At 38.6% G+C, this 25,192-nt stretch overlaps 1 protein-coding gene across 1 annotated transcript in view; it reads left to right on the plus strand.

The window, feature by feature from the left end:
- Positions 1–25,192, plus strand: part of COG5 (component of oligomeric golgi complex 5) — a 181,821-nt gene that overhangs the window by 33,851 nt on the left and 122,778 nt on the right. The gene's annotated exons all lie outside the window — the stretch shown is intronic.

Here is a 25,192-nt window from a genome sequence, read left to right on the forward strand (position 1 = left end):
TGCAATTAAGCAGATTTTTTATAGAGCTTGGAAACTTCTGCTCACTTTTATCTTGTGTGCATCTACCTGTATGAAACTTATCACTGTAAGGAGTTCATGTAACTGTGTGGAATTTCAAATGCAAATCTGACATAGATTTGGGGTAATGGAATTTATTATAAAAATGGTACGTTTCCTTTTTCTGCTATGAATATTCAGTTTCTGCAAGAAATCAGTGCCTAGACGGAAAAGAAGTGTATTTAATTTTATTCCAGAATAGATTTAAAGGAATAGTTTTATAAAATAACATTAAATATTAAATTGTCTCTTTCATTTTTTTTTTTTACATACTGAAATTAAATCCAGCAGATTTGTATACACAGTGTGTTTATCCTAAGAGAAAGCAAGGTTCAAAAAAAGTAGCATTTAATGAATCTAGGAGATGCAGAGATATCTAAAAATCCAGGAATTTTTTATTCTGTGGCTGCATCTGCTTTGTTTTACACATGCTGATGGTTTGTAAACATAGCATCTGCATCTAATACCTGACGTGTCCATTATTTATAGTGTCAGCCAGCTCTGGAGGTTGTAATGAGATGAATAAACAAAAGAGAGGTCATTCAATTTCTTGTTGTGATGCTTGAGGATTTTATAAGTAGCTTTAAATTTAAGAGGGGAAGTACTTGGCATGAAACTAAATTTAAACGTAGATAGACCTTTGTTCCACTCTGAATATATTAAAAATGGATAGCACTAAGGTGAACAAAAATGAGCTGTTTTTAAATGAAAGTATGAATTAAGCACACTTGGGATACAATATGCAAATGCATTTTATCTGCAGTTCTGAAAAGCCTCAATTGCACAATACTATTAATTGCAAATTGTATGATGAAAATTCTTGCTATGCTTCAGCAGTTACTTCACATTTGCCTCTTAAATACAAAAGATATAAATTAGAACGTATTAGTTTCAGGCGTGAAATACATTTCAAAAGCTTTGTTTAATTTCTAATTTAGGCAACCTCTAATAGGTTTATATTAAACCTTAGGAATATGATTTCCTCTGTGTATGTGGTCCTGGCTGTGACTGTATTTCAAGGACCATTCTGAATACTTGAGCTTGATAAATTGAGTTCTCATGTATTAGGAAGAGCCAGGAGGAAATCCAAAGCAGATCTCACTCAAAGCAAACAAACAAAAAAGATCTTAACTGTAGCATTATGCCACCTGAAATCTTGTGACAACAGAAAGCTTCCGATGCGCTATATCGGAGAGTTCAATCTAAATGCCCAGATTACGATCACCTCCTTGTTGCAGGGATCAGTTTCAGTTAAGCACAAGTCCAGGTGTCAAGGCAGAGGGGTAATTTACCCAACACGTTGCCTTTCTGAACCCTGCCTGTTCCCTTGTAAATGCAGAACAGAGCCTGGGCGCATGCAACTTCTGACCTACCTGTTTTCTGTGCCTCAGGGGTCTTTCAGATCATTGTAGCAGCTTGTCATAAATTGGTGCATGGTGTCACTGCCAGGTATTTGACATGCACTGTCACCTCGGAACCGAGTGGTAGCTGGGCTCTTACTTCATTCCTTGCAGATTTTTTTTTTTCCTTTTTTTGTTCCAGCAATTCAGCAGCAGCAAATTTTGATTACACATGGGGACTCCTCAGTTGCCTGAGATGCTTGTACAGACCAGCGCGTGTTCTGGGTGTCTGTTCTGAGTTTCAGGCCAGCAATAACAAACCTTCTTTTACGTGATGTTAATTTCTTTCCCCTGTTGCATTTTGTAGCAGCCTCTTTTTATTTTCCAGGTTTAAAAACCAAAAAATATCTGACTTCTGTGTTCAGAGTGTACGTAGGCATCCTTTAGTTAGAGTTGCGTGTTTCTCTCTGTAATATTCCTGCTCATTACTTTTGAGTGATGGCTTAGTCAAAGAAGTTGCTGTACATCATAAAATCCAGTTCATGTGCTTTGCGAGTAACCATGAGTTACCTAATTTGGTTTATTTTCATTTAAGGAGAATACATAGCAGATCATAAAACTGAGAGAAAAATATCCATTAGTCATTATGACAAATAAGATATTTAATGAGCGGTTTAGAAAAAGCCTGGTTAAACCCTTGTGCAGCTTGCTGGTGAAGTATGCATATTCTCCTTGTGGGAATTCATGTTTCATTGTTTCTTCATGCATCGGTAGTTTCCACAATTCTGGTTTTAAATTATAAATCCCTCTTTAAGAGATGCTCACCATTTTAGGACTCAATCATTGCATCCTTCTTGCAAGGAAATGTGAGCAGATGTGTTAGTCTTCCACGTATGCTGCTGAAGTGTCGTGCACGTAAATGGTAATACAAGCGTGTTCCATTTTTTGGTTTGTTTCTAATTCCTTTATGTCTTAAGAATACAGTTTAGTGATGCATCCTGCTGCTCGGAGGTCACACAGCTGGAAAGGTACCCGGTCAACTGCATTCTTCGTATTGTCAGTTGGGAAACTGAATTAGTTGCTGCATGCCCTTGTGAAGGGAAGGAAAAAAAAAAGGTTAAAAGTAGGGCTTATCATTTCAAAATCAAATAATGCAACGATATCTTTTGTAGTATCACTTATATCATGAGTAAAAGATATCTAAAATTGGATCTTACACATTCCATCAAAAATCAGTTAGTGTGTTCACTATTTTCTAGTAAAATCATGGCATTATTCTGTTAACTTACATGAATTCAGTTTTTTGGACAAGTCTCCTATTCTCCAAATAGTGCAGGCTACAGGAAACCCCGACTAGGAACAGTAACTGTTGGATGTAGGGTGCCTGTGACTACAGCTAGAAAATGTAGTTTCATAGCGCTTGTGAGCAGCTAGTTGAGACAGACAACTCTCTTCTTCTAACAAGAAATTGAGCAGCCAACGAGCTTTTATAGGAATTAGGTTTTTGTTTGATTTGCACACTGGTCAAATTTTCTCTCTTGCTATAAATGGGTTGCAAATCCACATTTGTAATACATGGCTCAACGTGGGGGGTAATGGAAAAAATAAGTGTTTTTTTTTTTTTTTTTTTTTTTTTAATAAAAAAGCAACAGGAAAAAAAAGGGGGCTTTTCACGAGCAAGTCAGAGATTAGTCATATTACTCGACCTTCAGAAAGCAAGAAGTATACACCAATTAACAGCCCAGCTGATTCTTCACGGAGTAACTGCACAAAGCTGTAACCTATTTAACTGCCAATATTTGGAAATACTGCTGAGAGAGGAAAAAATATTCCTGCTTGCAGTTCGTGTCGTTCGTCTCCCCCCTCCCAGTACTGTAGTAACCCAAACTGTACTGTCTTCATGGTGTACGAGCAAAACAGGCTCTTAATATTCTGTAAGACTTTCATGCAGAATTGCATTTTTCTACCACTGTGTTTTTAATGGGTAGGGGGAAATAGCATTCAAATATTTCCTGGACTCAAATACAGCAAGATAACTAGCATTTAATCTAAGTCCAATCTGATGCTTCCTCTTTTTTTTTTTTTTTTCTTCTCCCTTTTTTTATTAAATGTTGCTTATTCTGCATACCATAATAAGGAACAGAGCTTACCTCCACTAAAGGTTCGATAAATTCTCGATGCAGGTGAAGCAGTTCCAGCTTGGAGGGATTCATTTTGCTCACTTGTTAGCAGAGTAGAAGGGAAAGAGGGTAATGAGCATATCTTCGAAAAATGCCCTTAATGAAAATTTGTGCCTGTACTGTGCCATTGTCTCAGCATACTGCTAATGTACACAACTGGTTGAGTTCTGCTTTAGAGGCTGCTGCAGTCTCCCACTCTTCCCACTGTGGAATCAATAAGCAGCTGAAAATACATAATGAAAGTCATTTAACATACTGAAGGCTTCTCGTCTCCAGAGACACCGCCGGGATTCAGGCTTTCTAAAAAAGCAGAGCAGCGCTTCGGAGAGGAGAGGAGAGCTCGCGATGGGCAGCTTTTGCAGAATGACAGCCTACCTTGTCGCTTGCCTTCACTGCAGAGAGATGCAGTGCATTCACTAATTGTGATTGGTCAGCGATGTGGGGCTTCATATATGGGATTGAGCCCCCCCTCGCCCCCCCCACCCCGATTTATATAAGGATTCTTTTCTAAAAGGACTAAATTTACAAATGATTTATGAATTCTGGAATACATTAAGGCTATGCCAGTTTTATTTTTACCTTTTTCACTCTTTTACTTTGTGTACACTGGGAGCCACATGACGCTGAAAAAAAAAATCTGATTAAACGTTATTACTTACAAAGCTTGCAATGATCTATATTTGAATTTGCCTACTTTCCATTTGTGATTTTTTTTTCTTTTGTCCTGGGAACATCTCAGAAATAAAACTGTCTTGTCTTTTCTGCAAGGCATGCTGAATTTTACCCAGTGTGTTTATATTCCTGCCAGTGTTTAGGTCTCGTCTTGAATAAATGGTACTCAGGACAAGTCGACACCCCCGTGAATATTAGGAAAATTTCCATCAGGATTCACAGAGATTATTCAGACCCTTAAAATGGGTTAATAATTCAACTCATGAATCAGAAAAGAATAATTTTTATGAGCCACCACCACGTACAATGTATCTATACTAGTGTAGATTGTAAATTTTGATGAAATGTGAACTTTAAACAGATTTTATATGTTCCACATGAATTTTGCTAGGGACTTCACAGGTTTTTGTAAGGTTGTGTCTTGCATTATGTTCTTGACCTTTGTGGGGGCTGGGGAGGGTCCTCACTTTCACTTTTTTGTTTTGTAACTTATTTCTGAATCTGTTTTATCAGTGTAAACAGTGCTCACAGCCACATCATGAGCAGTGAGGAAAGTCTAGTACAGTATCAGTTTTGATTATTACTAATGCAAAAATAATCCTTAGAAATACATTTACTATGCAAATGAAAATAATTTTAAAAATCAGTTTGTTGAAGCAAGTAATATAAGGATATCTCAGAATAAAATGTTCTACTGGCAGGAGAACATTAGTAAAATTAACAAATTAACAAAGAAGTGGTGAGGGTTTGAGTGTTTTCTGATTTCTCTTGATTTTAAAGATGTACTTTTTAAAGTTTGATAAAGTAGTAAATGTTAAAGCTTGGTTTAACATGGCAGTTTTGGTCAACTTTTGGTTGTGTCCTATGTTACTAAGTTGCTATTGCAATTACACGGTGAAGTTGTGTAACTCAAATGCCCGCATTTCGTTTTTATTTATTTTAACTTCTTAAACAGCCATCCAGTGTGCTATTTATATTTAGGTAACATCATACATATTTCTAAATGGCTGCATATTTATTTAGCTTGCTTCCTATTCCACTTTTACCTTCAGTAAAATGGAGTAAAAAGAAAAAGAAAAAAAAAAAAGGGAAAGATTACAGGAACTTTGAACGAAGATCCCGGACTCGGAAGGTGCCAGCTGGCTACACTGAGCAGCAGCTGATCAAACTCTTTGAGCTGTCTCTGTTTCTTTTGCCTCCCAAGAGCTTGAAACCAATGAACACCAAGTGCAGCTCCGAAGGATGACGTGATAAAGAGGATTCCTGAAATGAAAGCGTATCTACTAATATTATTAAAGAGATTTGCCTGCTTCACTTTCAGTATGACTTAGGATAAGTAGGGAAGCCTGTCTAAATTTAAACAGATGAGTCTCCATCTCCCTGCCTAATTCTTCAGTGTGTGCCTGAGCAAAGATGGAGATACTGGCTGGGCTGTAGTGTAAGAAAGAAAAAGATGGAGGAAGATGACAACAGGATTTTGGGGTATATACTTTGGGTATATAGTTCAAGTGCAAGCAAAGGAGTCAAAAATTACTTATATTGCAGGAGGCAGTAATGGAATAATGGCAAAAATTGTATCTGCAGAAAGTGAGAAGAATGATAAGGAGTTGAGTTAAGAGCACATCACGCTCAAGTTTTCTGGAGAGAGAAGCAGGAGAAGCAGCAGCACCATATGGAGGCAACGAGGAGTAGGTGGATGGATAGACACGCTTAGCAGGCATCGCTCTGCAGCTGCTGGCGGAGATGGTGCGAACAGATGACATCATCCCAGAGGGTAGGGAGGGAAGAGTGGGCACGAAGAAAGAGCCCTGTGCAGACACCCAGCCGAGACAGGGGAATGTGCCGCTCTTGTACCTGTTTCCATATCAGCACATTCGGCGTGATGCCGGGAGAGAATAGATGCAGAGAGGCAGGAGGAGAAGCAGAAGAGAGCAGAGGTGTGTGCGTATAAACAGGTGCTGGGGCCACAGGGGTGAAGGGATCTGCACCTGCCATAGCATCCACCCCTATATAGTGCTTCTCAATTGAATTCATCATCTTCTACCAGAGTATGGTTTTCTGCTTTGATGAGAGTTGTAAGCCCCAAAATTTGAAAGCTGTAGCGTATTTCTTGGTCCTCTTCATCTTTTATCCACTGTCTTACTTTCTATGCACAGAAAGTGATGTCCTGCCACTGAGTGTTACGGCCCAGCGCTAGGTCACTGGGAGCTCTGCAGGTCTCAGCTCTGCTGGTGACCTTCCAAGATCATCTCTAATGCTGCATCTTGCAGCACAGTTTTCAAAAGAAGCTTCATTTTTTAAAAAGATCCCTTACATTTGCAATGTCTAACAGCTGTACAGTAAGCATATCAGGACCAAAGTAAGTACTCAATTCTCTTTTCTGTTAGAATTCTTGATTTTGGAACATTAGCATTTTTTTTAATGTGGCCTTTGGGATTAAGTTTACATAAACCCATCACAAACTGTCAAACATCCATGTGCCATGGGATAGGCACGCTCTTGAGAGTCTGTACTGACACATTTAGGGAATGGTGCCTGCTTACTTCCCTTGTTCTCTGCACCATTCTTGTTTCAGTTTCTGTGATAATCTTCCCGGAGTTCTTCGGCAGTGTTCTCTGTTGCTTTCTTCAGGATTCACGTCTTGTTGCCTAGTTTGAATCCTGCTGCTCATTTAGTGGTTGTTCAAAATCTTACTGTTTCTGGGCGTAAAATTTCATCTGCTCTCATTTTTGCAAGAGACTTGGGCTCCTAGATCTTGCACATCTTTCAGTGACACATGAGATCTGCAGACCTTAAGTTGCTTTTGGAAATGAGTATTGGGTGATGTTGGAAGTCTTGCCCTAGTATTGTTCTTCAGCATTATTTACACAATGCACCTACAAAATTGTAGCTGAATCAATCCTCCAGTGCCTTGCACTAACCTGCACCGGGCAGTGTGATGCCCACTCCTAGTGTAGTCCTTCTGGATAGTTTTTTGTTTGTACCTTGCACTTTATGACCCATATCTAAAATGTGTTTCTTGCCTAGCCACATCTTAGTTTCCTCAATAGGCTGTTGCAAAGAACTTTCTTAGAATGTTGTTGAAAATCCAGTAACTTTTAGAGTATTAAGAGTAAATAAGCAATGGATGATGATAGTTTGGGTCTGGAAGTTGTACAGACATACTGTTGTGCTGTATGTGCCAAGGTGCTCTGGGTTACCCCATACCGAAATTATGGCCCAGACCATGCAGCAGAAAACTTTCATTTTCACGATGTATAAATCTGACTGCTGCCCAGTACACAAATTCTACTTGTAAGGATTTTTAATAACGTTTAAGAGTGAGTTAAACGTTATCATTGTTATTATTTTCTTATCTGTTTAACTTATCTGAGTTAAACAGGTAAGAAAAACTCTGCTGGAATTTGTAAATACCATTCAGACTGATGGTAATGCTGCCTTTTCTTTCTTTTGACACAAGTGCTTTATCCTCATTTTTCTGATGTAATCAGAACTGTTTTAAGACTGTTACCACTTTTCTGTAGTGAACACCAATATCCACAAAATTAAATTTTCATGCAGTGTTCTATCCTTAATGTTGATTTTCTTTTCTCCCTCGTTGTTGATTGCCATACAGTTTTCTTTGTTTTGTTATTTTTATAATGTCTTGGTTATTTCTAACTTCCCCTTTTCCATTGCCAGAAAATATTCCCACACCTGGGATATTGCTAATCTTGGTTTCTCCATTTTAGAATTACCTCCATAGATTTAAAATAAAATAAATAATAAAAAAAAAGGATTTTCTAACTTAAATATATATAGTTTCATTGTGCTGCCTTTTGTGTTTCCATAGATGTATACCTTTGAAGTGACACAAAGGTAATTATATATACACATTATACTATATGTATATTTACAAAATTATATATATAATGAATACATATTCATTGTCAAGATGTGGATCTAGTGTTAGCATAGTAGCTTGAATACAGGAAAGTTACCCTGCAGCAAAGTAAATATGTTTCAGGAGCTTTGTTTGCTTTTGTGAAACTGTTGGGCAGAGGTTATTTGTCCAGTAGTAAACCACTTGAGTTGACCTGCTCACCTTTTCAGCACTGAAAGCTCCTGTACTTGTAAGCAAATGTGTAAGTTTACAGAAGGCTCTTCAGCAATTAATACTGAAACTGTATCTTACAGTTCTGCAAAACGAGGAGAGAGCAAAAAAAAATCATGGAAGCATTGGTGTGGTCATCGCTCATAGGTAGCGAAGGCATCCTTTTTCAGATTGTGACAGTGAATTTGTTTTAGTGATGTAGCTAAATCATGGTCTTGGTGCCTTACTGCACAATTATTTATTCATTTTAATGGAAAAAAATAGAATATAAATTATCCTCAGGAAGGAAGTATGGCTGCTAAATTTAATAGTAATTTGAGTAACATCACTGTGACTCCTGCTTTCCTTTGTGGAAGTGACTTATCCTCCAGTATAAACATTCACAACAAATGGTGCTATATCTTGTAGTACATATTGGCAAAATTTTAAATCATCACTATGCTTTTCAAGATAATTTTTTCATTTTTCTTTAAAAACCTGTAATATGACAGTGAGTTTAGGTTTTCCTTCATTAAAATTGCACTCTGGGAGCATGAAAGATTTCTAGTCTTACAAAGTATTCTTAGTTGGCAGTCAAGAACTGAACCTTAGTTAGGGTTTTCGTTGAAAAGGCTTTTGGAACTCTGACATCTTATCTTTTATCTTGCTTCAGACACAAACACAAGCAGGTGGCTTGCATTGTTTATTTTAAGCTTGCAAAAGTGTGCCTGCAAGAAGGTCGATTCTCTAAGTTGGAAAAGAGTTCAGTGTGGTAGCTGAAGGGTCCTAATGCTGCCCGTGGACATACTCCCTCCTTGTTAGAAGTCCCAGCTGATTGTTCACCTTGCTTTCATTAAAATAGTTGGTATTCTGGAAGAAGCTTTCAGCGTTATGCCTTGAAGCTTGGGTTACTGCGCTGCCTGGCACCCCAAATCCTGGCTGATGACGGCATTCTGCTTGGTGCGTGACAGAATAGCATCACTATAAATGGTTCAGTAGGCTTCCTGGCTGGCTTATTACAGTGAGTTAGAGGCAGCTGAACTCAACGTGCAGGTTTATGCTTCAGGATTCTCCATCCGATATCCTGGATGCCGTAGAAGCCGTGCCTGGTCACATACGCAGAATGAGAAGCAGCAGTAGCAGCATGAGCTTCCCTGTTATAAACCATTGCTGCAGGAGTTTTGTTGGACACCCTTCTGCTGTAATAGTCTTTGAGTGGAATTGCAGATTTAAAACAAAACAAGAAAACAGAAAAATTAGAGCTGTTTATTTGACAGAGACCCCAGATAGACTACTTTCCAATCATTTTTAAAAACAGGAAGGCAATAGGATTTTCTCTTAATTAAGACAGTGTTAACATGCAGTGCCTACTAGCAGCCGTTCTTCCAGCTGAAATTAAGAGATGAAGGTCTTATGATCTTAATTGCCCTGTGAGTGAAGAGCGAACACAACATGATTACGTACCACAACATAAACTATGTCCCCTCAGTTTTGCTGAGATCACCCACGGTGTACAGGTTACCATCAGCATGAGTTGATGTGCTGCAGTCTCCCTCCATTATCCCCTGGGCTGATTTAGTTTGGAAGTGCTGCAAAAAGCATGGACAAAGGATCCAGAAGGCTTACTACCTGTACGGTCAAAGTTCAGCAACGCACACAATAGCTCTGAATGTTTCCATGTAGCTGCAGTGACAGGAGCATGCTTTGCCTTCTTCAGACAACAAGGTAAAATCTCTGGACAGTAGTTAATTTTCTCCCTGGCCCCCACCAAATTGTGACTGTCTGCTATACGCGATTAAAGCAACCTCTCAAGTCCCTGTGTTCAATTCAAATCTAAGAAGTCATTCACTCTCAGTTTGATAGTGGTGATATTCCTTGCATTAAGTTCTCAGAAACTGAAAAAATAATATGTAGTGCCATGTTTTCTTGTCTGACTTTAAAAAATGATAAAATAACTGTCTTCCCCTCTTTGCCACCTTAGTTTTGAGTTACTATTTTTCCAGATTGTTGGGGAAACTGATAGGAAATCTGTTTATGTAGTGCCATAAAAAGACACGAGAAAGTTAAAAAGTAAAAAGTTATAATGATAAATGTGTAATAGTACAGAAATTGAACTTAGCTAATGCAGGATGTTGGATTCACCATTCACTCTGCTAAAAGAATATTAATTTGATTGATGTGTGTGTTTAAGTTTAGATCAGTGTTGGTACCATCTTCAGGTTATTTTCTTTCTTCCTCTTGTTCGGGTGCACTACTTTGCATCATCTGTATCAGTAGTATAGTAAATTTTTTTATTACTTCTTGAAAGCCCTTAACTTTCTTAATAAAATAAATAAGTATCATTAATATATATATATTTTAACATAAATGTTGTAGCTCTGGAATCTAAAATAAATACTTGAAGTGTTTAAATTGTATGCATATGAAGAACTAATTTTATCTATGAAGTTTTTAAATATCAAGGGAGTTTGGAGCCTGAACCCTAGTTTCATTTTTTTTTCCATGTCCTAAATTATTTTTAACCTTAGTGCATAACTGTTGTATTTGAAATCACTTATTGTAGCACTGAAACAAACCAGAGCTGCTTTGAGAAATGCTTTAATTTGCTGCTTTTTTGAGGAAGGTTGAGAGCAATAGCGTCAGTAGTAAGTCTGAAGAAAGGCATACTGTTATGCTTCATATGTGGCTGATGCCTAGAGGTGGCTTTGCAGTCACTAGATATGAAGCCCAAGTTTTACTTTAGTAATAAAATCTCAAGAAATTTGAGAGTGATTAGCAGAGACATTTTTGTTACACTATTGCATGTTGAACAAATACATGTGCACAGAGAAAAAACTTGTCAAATTATTCAGCAGCCTTCACAGTTGGATCTACTTAATAAATTAAAACACAAAGGTAGAATGAGGTAGTGGTGATGGAAGTTATAAAGTGGAGTTGGAATGGGAAAGTAGAAAAATATGATTTGCATTTCTTCTGGAAGCTTTCAAAGTGGGAAGCTTTGGCTTTACAGGGTCAGCCAGCAACTCTGCAAATGGATGCTTACAGCCAGGATCTCCTGGAGGAAATGTGGAAGAAAGACAGAACGTAGCAACTGGTACAACCTATAAACAGGAATACCATGTGAGGTACTACGTACCGACTCTGTCGTTGTAAGAGAGGCTTTGCAGTCCTGATGGAAGCAGAGGTCTCTTCCAGCCCTTCTATAAAGTTGTTTTACGCTGCAGTATCTTCTCTGCAGTCTTGCTTTCAAAGGAGAAACAAAAACTAATTGAATCCTGCCTGTTCACCCCAGGGGGTAACTTGTTTTTTTTTTTTTTTTCTGCCATTTTTTATATATTCTTCAGAAACACATTCACCACCATCACAAAATTCTAGGTATCACCCTGTTTGTTGGGTTCTCGATAATTTGCTGTTTAACACTGCCAGTCCAAATTCTTTAAGCCAACATCATCACGATAATCAATATCTAGTGTGGTGTAGGATAGAATACTTAATAAGGATTTTCCAGTGGTGTTTGAGTATGTGTGTAGGGACTCTGTGGCTCTCCAGGTTGTCAATTAAATACATGCTTTGATGAATATTACAGCATGTGATGATACCGAGTTCTTAACACAGTTTGTGAGAGTCTAAAAACTGCTCTCAGTCATCTTTAAGTCTGTAGGCAAAGCAGCTCTTACAATATGCTTTGGGATAATAAAATAATAAAATGGTGTTAGTCACAGAAATTTCAATTTGCATTCAGTACTTTTAATCTAGAGTACACTTGCGTGGACAGCTAGAGATGGTGCAGATTAACACTTCAACTAAGGGATTGATCTGCTTGTGTGATGTCCGTGACTACAATACCTGAGCATCCTATATCCGTTTCATAGTTTCTCTTCACACCAGTCTATTTTGTAGCAAAGCAGAAAAGTCTGTGTGCTAGAAGACAAGGGCAGATCTGGAAAGTCTGCCTGTGTTTCATGAATCTGTTCAGTCTCTGTAATACAAGGCCAGTTTCTTTTTGAAAAAAAACGCAGGGACTACATAAATTTTACATATTCTCTTAGCAGGTCTTTAAACACAGATTTATTTATTTATTTATTAATGTCTAGCTGGACTGGATGCAGAAAGGTAAGCCAAGGCAATGCTTTGGAGAAATAATGAACAAGTTGAAGTTTGAGTGGAGAAATAGTTCATGGATCAGAATCTTTCTCCTAGGACATTAATTTTCTTGTACGAAGTAAAGTACCATATTGGCAAAGTAAGAATATAAATTATTTCTTGCACTAACCTTACTTCTGTCTAAATTGCTTTAAGCCCTCAACTGCATTGGAAGCGGGGGAGGGAGCAAAACAAAGCCCCAAAACATGCAAATAATTAATGAGATGTAAAAAATATATTGATGAAATGCAGGAAAACTCTCTCATCTATCTTTAAACTAAAAAAAACCGTGCATCTCTAAGGAAAAAGGCCTTACAGCATGCATAGAGGGTTATTAAACACAGGGAAAAAATACAGAACCGTGTTTGGAGAACATTTCACCTGGATTTTGACATCTGGGAGCTGTTGCTTCTAACATCAGCTAGGAAGTTATATTAAGTGTAAAAATACTTACTGAACCAACCCTGTAATCATGTAGGACCTAACAGTTCAGCAAATCAATATTGTGAATAGAACAAAGTGGATATAGTGCTTCTGCGTGCAGTGCTTTGGGTTTGCCATGCTGGAAAACCTCTTACTTAGAGCTTCCATGGCTCGTGTTGTGGTGCAGTTCTGCTCTTATCCTTCCCAATATAAACTATATCTGAAGTGTGAGTGTGATGGGGCAGGAAGAGCAGAAGATGCGTCTATTCAGGATGAGCCAGGCATGGTGTTGGTAGCATCAATTTTTGATGAGAACTAAATGATTCAGATTCAAGGACAGGGAAGCTGTGAGAATTGCTGCAAGGGTAACTGAGCTGCTCTTCAGAGTTCTTTATATAGCCACATACAGGCTTTCCTGTTTTCTTTCTTTCTTTATTTATTTTTTCTTAATGATCTTTTGCTGTAAGTGGACAGAGAATGTTGGATGTTTCACGGTCTGTTTTGTAGGAAATTGCTAAGAGCTTGACATGCAAACCTTCCTTTAAGGTTTTGGTTGTTTATTATTATTTTTTTTTTATTTGGTCAGTTCTTTAGCAATATCAACGTTTCTTCAGTTTGGTATTGGAACGTAATTCATTTGTTTGACTGCTGTGTGTGGCAATGTACTGGATAGCATCCCGTGATCAGCTGGGAACAAAATCGCCCTGAACAGCCCACAGTGCCTGGAGTAGATTTGCACATCTACAGCACAAAGAAATGAGAATGGAGATGGGATTGATCCCAAAAATTCCATAGACAAGCAGCTGCAGAGAGAAGCGTGGACTGTAGAGTCCACATAAAATTGCTAATCTGTAATTTCAAATCTTTGTTTAAATATGTGATTATGATGCAAAGTTTATTTTCTCTTTCTGTGCTGGCCTGAAAGCATCCGTACTTTCAAAGTATATTTTAAGATTGCTGAGCGCTGTTAGTCCTGGATGCTGAAGAAATGAATTCACCAAATCGCTAATCTTTTTAATTTTTTAGATTCTTTTTAGAAGCGCATCCAGCTGAAATAATTGAATATTCTGTTCTTGTGCAGAGTCTTGGATAATGCATCTGTTGAATGAATAAATAAATGGAAAGAAATGCAGTTTTAATTCTGGCAAAAACTATTTTTATTGCTTGCTTGTAAAATTGGCAGCAATGCTCTACTCTGGGATGGCATTATTGGTTATTGACACAGGGGAATATTAGTGGTTAGAAATAAATGAGAGTTTAGCTGAATTTTAAAGCTTGGACTTGTATTTATTATTTTAAAGTAATACTAGCACCAGAAAAATAATATATAATAATATATAAAATAATATATAATAATATATAAAAAATATGTTGGTTTCTCTTGACAAGTATTACACATTCACAGATCAAAATATGGTCTATGATCTCCATTGATTACTGTTATTACTATCTGATGCTGTAAACAGGTCAGGAATTGGGCCAACCTCTTTTTTTTTGACTGAGGCTCAAGGAAAGCATCTGGCAGCTTCTGTTCTGCCCTCTGGTCAGAAAAATATTTTTTCTTTCTTTTGCTGCCTTTTGGCTTTTGACTTTCTACTGAGTTAACCATTTGGTTAACTTTGGTTTGGTCTTTGAATGCTAGTTGAACTTGTTTAGGAGAACGAAATCATCTCCAATTAGTTTTAATTGCAGTACCCAACTCTTTGCCATTCAACTCAACTGGTAAATACAGGATTGCTCAAATTGCCTACCATGTCCACCTCCCAGCCATTTTCAGCTCTGTCCCAGGTCCTCAGGCAAACTGGGGCACTCCAGGTGCAATTTTTTTCCTCTCTTGAAGAAATGGGTGGTTGCTGGACTCAATTAAAACTCTGCCACTGCCAAATAGTGCCCACTGTGAGTATGTCTTGTTCAACTAAACAGCGAGTACCTGATAACGTAGTTATTCTGTATCCTATAGCTATGATTATATATATTATATATGTACAGTACTTACATTTGTATATGTGTATGTATATATATACACATCTAAGTGCATATAAAAAGTATATTGTTGTTATAAAATCAACTTGAGTTCTTCGGAAGTGTTGTGAATTACACTTTCTGGCAACAAATGATGTAATTGTTTCTGTAGAAACTGTTATTTTATCAGTTGGTCGTATGGTGTGGCCGTTCTAGCAACTTTAGCTGGTGAGAATAATGTCTAACTCTTATTTCTCTCCTCGCCTTGAATTGTGACTCAAACTTTCAGATGTATTTGCAGACTGGAGTGGGAATGCAGTTACAAAGTTTTCCTGGGACAGCACTGAATAGTCAAGCTTCAGCTGGTTTGTTACAACTCTTAGGTCCCCACTTAACAGGGATTAGCATATGTCCTCTAGAATTTTCTGTCAGAGCTGACATTACGAGTAATGAAACCTGTTTGTTTCATGCTTCACCAAAATCTTGATGCTGGTCTTCCGACATCCAAGAAGGAATGAATAGATTTTTTTTCTTTCCTTCTGAAACTCCGTTTCTGTTGACGTATGTATATTTAGCACTGCAGTATAATTTCATTAAGGGAAATCTTATGATAAATATATGAAAAGAAAAAGCAATCTTAAAAAAGAAGGTAGGTATCCTACTGTCAAACAGATATTAGCAAAGAAGAAGCTGTTCCATGCAGGTAATTTAAAAGTCTGCAAGTAGTTCTGCCTGTAGTACTTGGGAACAGATTCTGGTCATTTTGGATTCTTCGGCTAATTTTAGAAATTGTAGTATTTTTAGCCGAGAACGGCTTGTGGGCTAAATCACACATCAACAAAAAAAGGCTTGAATATAAAGGAACTGTTCACTTACTGCATCGATGAACCCTAAAGGAAAATGTTTCTGCAAGGTCTTTGACCAACTGCAGTCTCTGCAGAGGGGTTGTATGTTGGAGGATGACAGCAGAGCAGTTCTGAGGTGAACAAAACCCCAGTCTGAAGTGGAGGAGGGGCTCTGCAGCCCATCAGTGCATGAAATGACAGGCAAGCAGGCTGTTCCAGTGGAATGGGAAGAGCCAAAACCCTTCATCCTTCTGGCAGATGTGTGCAAGGTTGCTTAGGACTACCTCGGTGTTGTATTTATTTTCATCTTCCCAGCTCTTGCTGGGTGCCGAGGCTGTACAATAGATCTCATTTCCCACCTGAATGCAACAAGCCAAACAGAACCAACAACCACTTCTTGGCTCCAGCTGGTTAAAACACCCGGGGATGCGTTCTCTAAAGTGGAATCCCGGTTCCAAAAAGATACCAAGGAAGAATGCCAAATTTCAGATAATGCCTTCTCAGCCCAGAAGCTTTCCTAAATGAACTTTTTCACAGCAGACCTTTCACCAGAGATGGGCCTGCTGCAATGACAATGGAAAAATCAGCTCAAGCCATGATTTGTATGGACGTTTTCACCCTGGTTTTACTCATTTGCACAATGGACATTGTGTTCTTTTTTTCCACTTCCCCCTCCCCCTTCCAATCAAACAAAGAACAAAGCTTTTTCTTCTGGCATTTAGTTTGTTTAAATGCATCAGAAAAATTCATTATCTTTATGGAGGTTGGGCAGGAGGAAGGACAGACATAGATCTGTTTACATGTATAGAATTACAACCCCACACACCTTCTGGGGGCCACCCAGCTGGAAGGCAGCTTGGCAGAAAAGGTCCTGGGGGGTCCTCGTGGACACCAACTTGACCATGAGCCAGCAATGTGCCCTTGGTATCCTGGGGTGCATTAGGCAAAATCTAGGCAGCAGGTCAAGGGATGTGATCCTTCCCCTCTGCTCATCCTGGTGAGGCCACACCTGGAGTACTGTGTCCAGTTCTGGGCTCCCCGGTACAAGAGAGAAATATGGAGCTACTGAAGGGAGTCCAGCAAAGGGCCATGAAGATGGTGAAGGGACTGGAACATCTCTTCTGTGAGGAGAGCCTGAGAGAGTTGAGGCTGCTCAGCCTGGAGAGGAGAAAGCTCATGGGGGATCTCATCAATGTCTGTAAATACTTGAAGGGAGGATGCAAAGAAGATGGAGCCAGGCTCTTTTCAGTGGTGCTTAATGACAGGACAAGAGGCAGGGGGCATAAACACAGGAGGCGCTGCCTGAACATGAGGAAACACTTCTTTATTGACTGAGCACTGGATTAGGTGCCCACAGAGGCTGTGGAGTCTCCATCCTTGGAGGTCACAGACTTATAAGATGGTTAAGGTTGGAAGGGACCCCTGGAGGTCTTCTGTTCCAACCCCTGCTCAAGCAGGGACACCTCGAGCAGGTTGCCCAGGACCGGCTTTTGAAGATCTCCAAGGAGAAGGCCCCACAGCCTCTGCGGGCAGCCTGTGCCAGTGCTCGGTCACCCACACAGCGCAGAAGTGCTCCTGGTGTTCAGATGGAGCCTTCTGTGTCCCAGGTTGTGCCCACTGCCTCTTGTCCTGTCCCTGCGGGACAGCAGCCAAGAAAACTGTTAGCTTGCTTTGTGACAAGGGCACGTCACTGACGTATGTTCAACTTGGTGTCCACAGGAACACCCTGACCCTTTCCTGCTGAGCTGCTTTCCAGCTGGGTGTCCCCCAAGTGCTGTTGTCTGGGGTTGTTCTTCCCCAGGTGCAGGTTTCTGCACTTCTCCTTGTTGAACTTCATGAGATTCTTGTCAGCCCACCTCTACAGACTGCCAAGGTCCCTCTGGATGGCAGCACGGCCCACTGGTGAATCAGCCGCTCTCCTTGGTTTCATCATCCTTTAATTTTCTGAGATCTTTAAAAGCTGTCTGGACAACCTGCAACCTGTTCTAGGTGACCCTTTTTTAGCAGGTGGGTTGGACCATATAGCAGCCTCTGTCATTTTTTAACAGTTTTCCAAACTTCAACCTGGCATGATGAATGAAGCGCAGTAGGGAAAATGATTTCACTTTCAAGCTTCATGCATCAATATGCTCTTTTAATATCAGGAAGAAAGCACTGTAGCAATAGCATCTGAATGTGCTGCTTTCCCTTCCTTAACTGTTTAAAAGATGAGCATGATTGACTCTGTAAATACCACAGAATCACAGAATTGTAGGGGTTGGAAGGGACCTCAAGAGATCATTGGGTCCAACCCCCCTCCCAAAGCATAGCTTTAAAGACCTGAGGAAAACATTCTGTGAAAAATAGAATGGCTGGGCTCAAATTCTCCAATTTCAGTACAAGATCTTTGATGGGATGTACTATCAGTAATCTTCAGTAATTCTCTCCCTTAATAAAATAATAAATAAAAATACCCAGGTCTCCAAGCTGCCCCATCACCTTTGTGGAGAAAATGGCAGCCAGGGAGAAATTTCCACTGCTCAAAGGATGTTTTACGATTGCAGTGGTGTGAAAAATTTAGCAGTGCATGAAACTCACAGAAAATTTCTCTTTCATTACAGATGAAATATCTGCTTGTTTGAATTGTAATCTGTGGCTGATGAACACTGTCCTTCACCATTGCTTACAGGGAGGGATATTTTATTCACATTCGAAGAAGGACACTTCTGAGCATAAACCGTACTGTGTAGTTGAGGATTGGTTTTACGTTACCTGAAAAATTTATATTTTCTGTAGTTATTTTTAGGCTTCCATTACTTGAAGTCCCATTAAAATAAGCATGAGGGAAGAAATGGTGTTGAAGTTGCACTCTTTTCTATTTGTAATCTTGATGTGATCTTTGATACATGCAAAAATGTGAGTTGTTGCACTAGGACCTGTAATTATTAGAATTAATTCATTGCTGTCTACCTTAAGCTGATTCTCATTATCAAAAAATTGCTTTTGTAGTTAAGTGTGTAATGTAAGAGGCAAAATTACAGCTCTGCTATTGTGAATATAAGCAATACTGCTCATATCTGTCTTAGCAAAGCAAACATATCTCTCTGATGTAATGTAAAGCACAAAGTATATTGGCTTTCGAGTAAAATATTGAGTATTACAGCTAGTTCTCTTATTCATGAGACTATAACTTGTGAATAAATCAGATATATGGGTGGTAAGGTTTTCATTAATTATATCTGAAGTTTCTATCATACTGTTATGCCGTGCTTTCATTCCAGCTACAATAGTTATGCACTGAGTTATGCACAAAGTAGTTTGGTTTGCAGGCTGAGCATATCAAGCTGGATTTTGAACCAATTAGGGCATTTTTAAGTCTGGAGAAGTTTATTTTTAGTCTCAAAGGGAGTTCAATGGGGAAAGATGTCTTACAGTTTCTGGTTCATGTTTATTATAACTATATTTCTACTTGAAGAAATCCTTTTTCCCTTCATTTGCGGATGAATTAAATAAGTTAGCAGCTTGTGTAGACAGAGGCAGAGCATGAAGAAAAGGCAATTCTATCTCGAAACGTTACACTGCAGCCCTTTTCCCCTACCTGTGAATCACAGTGAATGACACTTTTTTTTATTTCCTTCTGTTTGATCTGAAGTTTTATTTATAACGTAATAGTCTACTGTGCTATGGTAGCACAAAAATCAGGGTTAGGAGGTTGATGCACGAAGAAGGTAGATGGAAGAATTAACTGGCACACTTACAGAAGGAAAAAAGCTGCGCTGCTCAGCTCCCCTGGGTAAATGAGCCCACTTGTAAAGGCGTGAGTGCAATGATCCCATTTCGAGGGAAGCTGGTCTTTGAATTATTGTTCAGAAAATAACTAGTCATTGAACTCCTGCTGTTTCAGGGCTTCAGCTTCTGTTTCTAGCCCCAGTTTCAGGTTTGAAAATCTGAGCTGTGAAGACTTTGGGCTCATCAGCTTCACAAATTCAGAAGTGTTACTTATTTAAAGCAGGTTGACGTTGCTGCATCATGCATTATGTAATCTTCTACTCAAAAAGGTCCCCTCCCCAAATAATAAAGTTAGTCAAGAGAGAAGTTGTTTTATATCACTGTGTTCCAATACATAGCAGGTGACCTACTTTTGTACTTTCTAGATGGGAACACAAAGAACAACACCACATTTATGGACTTTGACATCTCCCTACACAGTTCTCTGTACTTTCTTTATTTTTTCTTCCATTTTTTGTGCTCAATGCCCAGAAACAAGACGTTCAGTGAAATAAAACAACTTAATAATTTTTGAATTTGACCAGAGTCCAAAATGCACATAAATCTCAATATGTGATCTCAACATGTCATCTCATGTGTTCATTTTCATGTCTGAGAAATGCCGTAGTCAGAGCTTACGAAGATTTTGTTCACACGTCTTGATGTATACCTCTGTATTTATCTGAATTTTAGGTTTTAATATACTGCTCATATATATAAATTTCCATTTTAACAAACTGTTGGGTTTCTTATTTTTGGGGGGCGAGGGGCTTCTTTGATTTTTATTTATTTATTTATTTATTTATTTTCAAAGGAGGAACTTAATTCTTGAATTGACCATGGAGGATACATTACTGAATTTAACTGCATACAAAATGCTGTTAAATGTCTAGCTAAAATTAGACGTTTTCCCCTCTTCATTAACTTTTTCTTACTTTACAATAAAATGCATTGTTGTAATAAAGTCAGCACAAAATTTTCAGGCAATGCTGCTCCTCAGACTCATGGCGTCTGTTTGGTTGGTGTTTGTGAAGCTCGGTGAGGTGCTCGGCTGACTGAGGCTATATTGGTGCATGGTTGGTGGCACAGTGCTAAGGAGCAGCACGTCTGCACTGATGCATACTGGACCTGTTTAAATTTAGCTGTATACAAACCCTCCTAAGGAAAATAGGCTCTGAAAAGCAAAACATAAGCATTAAATTCCTCGGCTGTCTTTATTGGGGAAGCAGGATTGGTAAAGGCACAATATGTTGCAGGCTTTATTTCACAGTTCTGCCAACACAAATCCAGTTTGAGCTAGAGCACAGCTGCTATTCCTGCCAGTCCTCCTCTCTCTCCTGATGGAGCTTGATCAGCTTTCTTTGTTTTTCTGTGTCCTCCTAAAATGAAGACTGTTTTATGATTGACTTTCTGCTAATGAATCAGCAATGTCCTGTTCAGAGGCCTATCCTTCCAGAGTGCTTCCCCCCAGCATTAAAATACTCTTTACTGACACAATATCAGGTAAAATGATGAGGAAAAACAAATGTGGAGTTGAAGATGGATTGTGATGGATAGAAATACATAGAGAAAACTAGATGTTCTTACAACAATTGTGCTATTCTTTTTATCCCTGTAATACAGTTACTCCTCCTCCGCCCCCCACACAACAGATTTGTAATGAAAGAATAGAATCTTGTGCAGGCTGCAACTCCCAGAGGTAAAACCCACAGTACTAGACTTCCATCTGTATAGCCTATTTTATTTCAGAGAGATTTCATTGTTTTCCTTAGGTAAATTAGTCTGAAATACTGTCTTTGCAAGTTCATTAAAATTATTCTTTAATGGGCATGTATTGTAATTTTGACATTTTGTATTCATTTTACTGGTGGTAAAGCTTGCTATTTACCTGAAGTTCCCTTCATCCTTTCTGCTTTATTCTGATGTTTGTTATGGGCTCTTGGCTTTCCCCTCACCTTCATGGTCAGAGTTGTTCGGAGGCCTATCCTGATCAGTTCTCCAGAGGAGACTCTCCCCTCTCCCATCCCCATTAAAGTCTCCCATGTTGGATATAATTGGGAAACAGGCTCCTCTGTGATTGAATAATAGGTATTCGTAGAAATTAAGAAGAGATTCCTTCACTAAAAAACTTACCTGAAATATTTGCATTTACCAAACACAGCCCTCACTGTTTGGTAAAGGCTTTTATCTGCTTGGAGAAACCTGGATTTGAAATGAAGCTGTAAACTTTAAAAAGAAAGAAAGACAAGGAAGGAAGAAAGAGAGAGAGAAAGAAAGAAAAAGAAAGAAAGGAAGAAAGGAAGGAAGTAAGAAAGAAGGAAAGATGGAAAGAAAGGAAAGAAAGAAAGAAGGAAAGAAAGAAGGAAAAAAAGAAGGAAAGAAGGAAAGAAAAGAAGCTCAAAGGTGGGAGGATGGTGCTGGATTTTGGTTTTACTCTTCAAGCAGCATGCTAACATGTCCTAAATCAATATTTTGAATCAATATACATGTATTTAGTATTTTCTTAGGAGCAGTTAGAACTACACAGGAGGCCTAATCCTAATGAGAGCTGTGCATGTGGATTGTTAACTAACCTGTGAGCCGGCAGAGGCAAGCAGAGGTATGGTGCCAAGTGCAGGACCGGGCAGGGTCTGGTGAGGACCTTGCTCACCTGCAGCAGGGTGCACAAATGGAGCGAGCACAGCAGTATCACTCCTAACACCAGAAACTCTCCAAGGCTCGGTGACTTCCCCTTCTCACTGGCTTATAAGACAGTATTATCCCTCTCCTTTGCCAAGTAATAAATCTCTCTTTCCCCAAAACATGAGCAAACAGATGAATTAGATATGTAAATTACTATGAATGTTTGTGGGATCTGCATAAGCTACTTCTGTGAGGGGCAGTGATTGAACACTTGTAGAGGACTGATAAAAAGCATTATCTGATTAATCTGGATTTCTCTAATTGCCATTTAATAACTCCTTTACTTTTTCCACACAGAATTTACCCTTATGGAAGGTATTTGTATCAATAACAGATAATCTGCTACTTTGTTTTCTGAAGTTTGTACTTTGCTCCTGTTCTCTTCAGAATTCATACTTCAGTTTTGAAATTTTTGAGTGTTTTTGCCAGAACTGATTTATGCATTAGCCTATTTAAATGCTACATGTGTGTGTTAACTGAGTAAATGGAAATCAGAAGAGATGCAGCAATCACTGAAGAAGAAAGATGGTGAAAACTTGATGTCAGTATGAACCAAAACCATATAGATTTTTCTGTTTTATTGCTTTAGAGTGGATCTTCAGACACACACAAAGATTAAAGATCATCTTCCATATTTGTTTAATTGATCTAAATTGTTTTCCTGCATCCCTGACGTGCTCAGGTACTTGTTCTTTGCATAGCCCTCGATGCTTGCATCTCCAGAGGAGTGAGGCACAGAATCGAGGAGCTCATCTGGCTGAAAGCTAATTGCTGGGGTAATTTTCAGCAGAATGTTTGTGTGGGTGCAAAAGAGGGGAGAAGGCAACATGGCTGGGAGATGTGGAGGAGAGAAGAGCCACGGAGTATGGGATTTAGATCGATAACATACAGTGACATGGAACTGGATCACAAGGGACTTGTGTCTGGTAGTAGATATCACTATCTCCCCTTTCTTTAAATCTTTAGTATGGTCAAATGATATACCAGTGTCTGAATTATTACTGTTCCCCTTCTCCCTCAGAAGTCTCTGAATATTTTGTAAATTCCACAGGACTTGGAGATAGCTAACCTTATGGCAGTACTTAGAAAGGGGACTTGAAATGACGTGTAACCTGGATGAGTTTTGCATTCATCTCTGACAGAATAATGTTATACTGAGAATATGGGGAATAATAAATAAAAGGACAATCATAATTCTAATCAATATTAGAAAAAATATGTTTTGCCATTTAATTTTTCTTCTATTGTTATTGTGATAGCATTATTTTGACCTTAAACGTAGGCATGGGGTGATCTGCTAGCTGTGGATTGAGATGGCTGTGATGTATGTTACAGTTTTAAATACCTTTTTCTAAATGTGGATGAGAAAATTACGTCATGAATTTTGCATAGACCCTGGTTGAACACAAACCGTTGAACACAACCGTTTTGCTAACAAAGCTTGCAGGATCCTTTTTGTCACCCTCTGTCATATAATTCCTGCAAGCACACATGGAAAGGGTTTAACAGAAGGTAATAACCTAATTTGATTTTTAAAATAAGATTACAAGTCTGATAAAGCCTAAATGTATTAACACTATTGAGTTCTGTAGACCTTCTAATATGTTCTAAGAAAAAAAAAGTAAAAGATAAAATGAAGCAAAAAAGAAACTCAGAAACTAGAATGTTAGAGTAATATCAGAAAGGCTCTTCTGTGAAAAAGTGTGGCTTTATCTTCACTGTCTTCTTTTGTAGAGTTTATTCCATCCCAAGATCTGCAGTTCTTAAGCCTTCCAACCATTTTCCTCTTTGAGCTGGAAGCCTTTTGTGTACATAGTATGTTGAAGCAATTTTGGTATCAAGTTTTTTCTGAATACCTATAATTTTTATTGTAATTTTTCCCTGTCAAGTATTTTTGAAACTCTTATATAATTCTTCATTAGCTTTTTTTTTTTTTTTTTTTGCAGTACAAAATATCCCATCTGTCAGAAGCTGACTTACAATTCCATTTTTCACCTAACCACTGAACATCTATTGTTTCTTTTTGAATTTATAATTACGTCTTAATTTCATAAAACAGTAGAAATGTAGCACATCTAATATATCTATTAATGCTATTTTTAAAACTTCAGGGAGGGAGAAGAATGGAAGAGAGTGGCAGGTTGTGTAGTCACTGAATTGGGGTCTGAAGGAATGACGGAGCTGAGCCCTGCTGTGCCAATTGAAGAAAGTTAATTAGGGTGAAGCATCAGACATAATTCTCATCAGTTTTGTTCCTTGATCAATATGCAGGTGCCTCTTGTCCGTATTGATCTTTTCTGCTTACTTAATGTACTTTCATTTTATGAGATCTATACAATCATTAAATGGAGTAGTTTGAGTTATTTGCACTTGCTAGGACATTGTTTTTAACATACTGTGTTCACTTATTGGATATCTGTACTGTTAGCTGCCATTAAGATAAAAATAGCTCATCTGCAAAAACAGATCACTATCTGTAGCCAAGCGTCTCGGGGTTAAACGATCTGACCTGCTTGAGAAAGTTGCACAACCTCAGTATCGCTATTGCAAAATGTCAGGTATTTTCCAGCAGGTGTTTTTTTAATTTTGTTTCATTCTTTTGGTTTTATATATATATATCTATATATATACTTATATATATATAAAATTTAACTCTGAAAACTGAGGAAATACTAATTCACACCAGAACAATTTGATCGCAAACAGTGTGAACAATACTGAAGATCAGTATGCTGAGAACAGACTTCTGCTGAGCAACAGCCCATGTGCTGCTGAGTGATAGGATAATTCCTAATTCCTAGCTTGCTCTCTGCCTAGCAGCATGTGCTGGAGGGGCTAGCTAGAGATCAAGGTAGTTGTCCCTTACGGAGGCCCAGTGGTGCACACTCTGGTGTAGTGCTCTTTCAGTGCTGAGGTGCCTCACAAGCTTAGGTCTGATCTACAAGGTAAAGGTTTATCAGGTATCACTCTTCCAACTAATTATTTCAGCATGCATAGAGGTTCTGTTGGTGCAAATGCATTTTTGCCAGTGCAGCATGTGTTAGTTCCTGGATGAAGTGAGATAAAATA

The sequence above is a fragment of the Netta rufina genome (assembly GCF_964035555.1).
Source record: "Netta rufina genome assembly, chromosome: 1".
Classification (NCBI taxonomy): domain Eukaryota; kingdom Metazoa; phylum Chordata; class Aves; order Anseriformes; family Anatidae; genus Netta; species Netta rufina.